Source organism: Colobus angolensis, unplaced genomic scaffold (assembly GCF_000951035.1).
Source record: "Colobus angolensis palliatus isolate OR3802 unplaced genomic scaffold, Cang.pa_1.0 Scaffold206, whole genome shotgun sequence".
Classification (NCBI taxonomy): Eukaryota; Metazoa; Chordata; class Mammalia; order Primates; family Cercopithecidae; genus Colobus; species Colobus angolensis.
This window is the reverse complement of record NW_012115222.1, coordinates 4,327,846-4,332,337: the sequence shown is the minus strand read 5'-3', so window position 1 is coordinate 4,332,337 and position 4,492 is coordinate 4,327,846. Positions and strand designations below refer to the sequence as shown.

Sequence of the window (4,492 nt, the reverse complement as noted above, 5' to 3'; positions counted from 1 at the left end):
TTTTAAAGTTTATTCTTTTTATATTATCTGTATCATTTATTTCTTCTCTTGTCCTCAGTATATCCTGTGTTTAACTTGCTTTGAGTTTAGTTTGTTCTTTTTTTTCCTCAGTTTCATATGGTGGAAGTTATTTTAAGATCTAACTTCTCTTTAAATGTAAGTGTTTAAAACTACAGATTTCTATCTAAGCACTAATTTAGTTGTATCTTATATTTTTAGCATGCTGTAGTTTTGTTTTAATTCATTTTACAGTATTTTCTAATTTATTATTTCTTCCGTTTTGTATTGGTTATTTAGGAGTGTGTTATTAATATCCACACATCACAAACTTCCAAAATTTCCTTCTGTTGTTGATTTCGATTTTAATTCTGTTGTGGTTGGAAAATATTCTTTGCTTGATTTTATTCCTCTATTTATTGCAACTTATTTTACAGCATAGCATGTAGTCTATCCAAGTAGAATGTTCAATTTGTGCTTCAGTAGAATATAAATTCTTCTTATTGCCTAGAGTGCCCTATAAAGATGGGTGTTATTTCTATATCCTTTTTTTTTTTTTTTTTTTTTTTGCGGTTTGAAGATTTTATTTTTACAAATCACAGCTGATGGACAGCGAAGCCTTCCCCATAGAGACCGTGCTCCAACTCAGGCCTGGGGCACTGCTCGCTGCTCCCAGGAAGGGGGTGGCGCCACAGGCAGGAACCTGTGAAGTCCAGAGTCCAGGGTGGAGAGCGCCAGCCTCAGCCAGAGCAGCCATGGCAGCCACAGTGTGTGCACTCGATGATGCGGCCCACTTCCAGCTTGCTTTTGGGCACACGGCAGATGCAGTTCATCCCAAAGTTGGTGTCCCTTGTCTAAATGCACCGCAGGCAGCACAAGTTCTCATACCCTTGCTTTTTCCATTTTGCAATCAGGTTTTTGTCTGCATAGCCTTCTTTAATACAGTATTCATAGAGTTCTCTGCTGATGGCTTTCCGCTTGTAAAAGAGGTCAAAGATGTAGCGGGTTTTCTGGTGGTGGATCCTGAAGATGGGCCACAGAGATTCCACTTTCCTTTTTCCCTCATGCGGTTCTGTTTCAGCTTCTCTCATCTTTTGATCTAATTCATCCAGTGTTGGCTCAATCAACTTCCAGCCATCTGGGGGTGCTTTCCGGCTTCTTTTGACTTTAGGCATTTTCCTTCCACACGATAATTTGCAAAGATCTTCGGATGTGCTTCCCAAGAGTATAGATAGAAGAAAGATCTCTGGTCTCTGCAGTTGCAGGCTTGGATTCTTGTCCAGCTCTAAAAAATTACTCTGTGACTTTGAGGTCACTTTCCCTCTCTGGTCCTCGGTTTCATCGAACCTCCAGAACCTTGGGTATCTGCTTCTCGACTCGAAAATGGAATTTTCAATAAATGTTAGTAAAACAATGGTTAGTTGGGTAGGGAAAAATAAGATCAAGTCCCATACTACGTAAAATATACAAACAACTATTTTGGGTAATTGGAGATTTAAACATAAATCATAAACATTTAAACATAAAACAAAAAATTGTACAATCTTTAAAAGTTAATGCAGGAGATTATCTTTATGAATTTACAGAAGGGAACAATAATGTAAACACTATACAAAAGTTTGAAAACATACTGCAAAAATTGTAGAGGAAATATAGGATGAGAAAGAATGCAAGGAACTCAAAATTATGTTAATTTTTTTAAAAAAAAAACAGAATAGGCATGTGAATGTTTTTCATTATGTTTCTTTATACCTGACATATCTTATACATACCTTTTTGTATTATGTATTAAATTCAAATATTAAAAAGTAATCTATTATGATTATGTTGTGTTGCTACCCAGGTAGAAATATTGAATGTAAATCACCAAAATTGAATGTTGGAAAACGTTTAAGAACCGAACACTTTCAGGCTCATGAAAAGTGGATAAAAAATAAAAATAGTTGATTTCAGTGTAAAAACACCTCCCACCAGATCCCACTGCCAACACTGGGGATTACATTTCAACATGGTATTTGGAGGGGACAAACATCCAAACTATATCAAGTAATATTTTGGGCATCGTTCTTCTGTTTCTTGACCATTTGCATATCTCTTTTGAAGGAATGTCAACTTAGGTTCTCTGACCATTTTAAAATTGGGTTAATTGTCTTTGTATTGCCAAGTTGCAAGGATCATTTATACATTCCAATACAAGTTTCTTATCAGATACATGATTTACAATATTTTGTCCCATACTGTGGGTTGTCTTTTCACTGTATTGATATTGTCCTTTCACACAGAAAGGGTTTTAAGTTTGATGAAGTTCAGTTTACGTAAATTATCTAGTTTTTTGCTTTTTTTATTTGTGCTTTATGTATAAACTTTATGCTTCACTAACTCCAGCTTTGATGTAAGTTTTGAATTTGGGAAGTTAGAGTCCTCCAAGTTATTCTTCTGTTTTTCAAGATTGTTTTGGCTATGCTGAGTTCTTGCATTTACATATGACTTTTAAAATGAACTGATCAATTCCTGCAAAAAAAAGCAGTCGAAAATGTGATATGTCTGCATTGAATCTGTTGATCAATTTGTGGAATGTTGTCATGTCATCTTAAAAATGTTGTCTTTAATCTAAAAACATAGGATATCTTTCCGTTTATTTACGGTTTTTAAAATCTATTTCAACAATATTTTCAAAACTTAATCCTTAGTTAAAAAAACTTAATCTTTAATTGTGGACACATTGTACAATTATTTTGTTAAATTTATCCCTGAGTCTTTTGTCCTTTTAATGCCATTATAAATGGAATTGTGTTTTTAGTTTTATTTTTGGATGCTTCCTTGCAAGTGTATAAAAATATCACTATTTTTTGTATATTGATTGTCTATCAGGCAACTTTGGCAAATGGGTTCATTAGTTCTAGTAATTATTTTTGTGGATTCCTTAGGATTTTTTGTATACAAGATAATGGATGCCTTTATTTCATTTTCTTACCTAATTACTGTGATTAGACTCTCCAGTTAAACAGTTTAATAGCAGGCCTGGCGCGGTGGCTCATGCCTGTAATCACAACACTTTAGGAGGCCAAGGCAGGGGGATCACGAGGTCAGGAGTTTGAGACTAGCCTCACCAACATGGTGAAACCCCATCTCTACTAAAAATACAAAAATTAGCTGGGCGTGGTGGTGCCTAGCCTGTAATCCCAGCTACTAAGGAGGCTGAGGCAGGAGAATCGCTTGAACCTGGGACGCGGAGGTTGCAGTGAGCTGAGACGGTGCCACTGCACTCCAACCTGGGTGACAGAGCCAGACTCCATCTCAAAAAAAAAAAAGAAACAGGCCGGGTAGGTGGCTGGTGGCTCCCGCTTGTAATCCCAGCACTTTGGGAGGCCGAGACGGGCGGATCACGAGGTCAGGAGATGGAAATCATCCTGGCTAACGCGGTGAAACCCTGTCCCAGCTACATGGGAGACTGAGGCAGGAGAATGGCCTAAACTCAGGAGGCGGAACTTGCAGTGAGCCCAGATCGCACCACTGCACTCCAGCCTGGGCAGCAGAGCGAGACTCTGTCTCAAAAAACAAACAAACAAACAAACAAAAAAGTTTAATAGCAGTAGTGAAAGCAAATATGTTTGTTCTGTTTCTGATCTTTTGTGAAAAGTACTCACTCTTTCACCACTAATTATGATGTTAGCTGTAGCTTTTCCACATATTTCTCTATTTTTTTTTAGAGTGAGGAAGTTCCCTTCTTTTCCTAATTTGTTAAATGTTGTTGTTTTAATCATGAAAGGGCATTGAATTTTGTAAAATACTGTATCTCTTGAGATAATCAGGTGGTTTTTATCCTTTGCTTCTATTAAGGTGGTATATTACATTGATTGATTTTCATATGTTGAGCTGTCTTGCATTCCTGAGATCAATCCCACATGATCATGGTGTTTTTATGTGTTGCTGGATTCGGTTTGCTAGTAATTTATTTAGGACTTTTGCACTTCATTTATAAGAAATTAATCTGTATTTTGCTTTCTTGTGATGTCTTTGTTTTTGGAATTTGAATAATACTGGTTTCAATAAATTGACTTGAGATATGTTGCCTCCTTTTCTGTTTTGACAAAGAGTTTTGGAAGGATTGCTATTCATTAGTCTTTTGTGTTTTATAGAATTCAACAGTGAAGTCCTGTGGTCCTAAAATTTTCTTTGCTGTTATATATATATAATTACTTAATCTCTTTACTTGCTATATAGATCTATTTAGATTTCCTATTTCTTCTTGAGTCTGTTGAGATTATTTGTGTCATTCTATAAATTTGACCTTTTCATCACAATCATCTAATTTGTTGACAAATCATTATTCATCATAACATGGTACTAATATGTTATTATTTCTTTAAGATAATTAGTGATGTCCTATCTTTTGTTTCTGATTTAGTGATTCAGGTTTTCTCTTTTTTAATCTTGGTCAATCTAGTTGAAGTTTTATCAGTTTTATTGATCTTTCAAAGAACCATTTTTTTTT

The 4,492-nt window shown here is 35.5% G+C and overlaps 1 pseudogene across 1 annotated transcript; it reads right to left on the bottom strand.

Annotated features, from left to right (window-relative positions):
- Positions 1–737: 737 nt before the first annotated feature.
- On the bottom strand, positions 738–1,368 carry LOC105511889 (annotated as a pseudogene). Its single transcript, XR_001001786.1, has one exon. The product of XR_001001786.1 is annotated as a protein BUD31 homolog pseudogene (transcript).
- Positions 1,369–4,492: the final 3,124 nt, after the last annotated feature.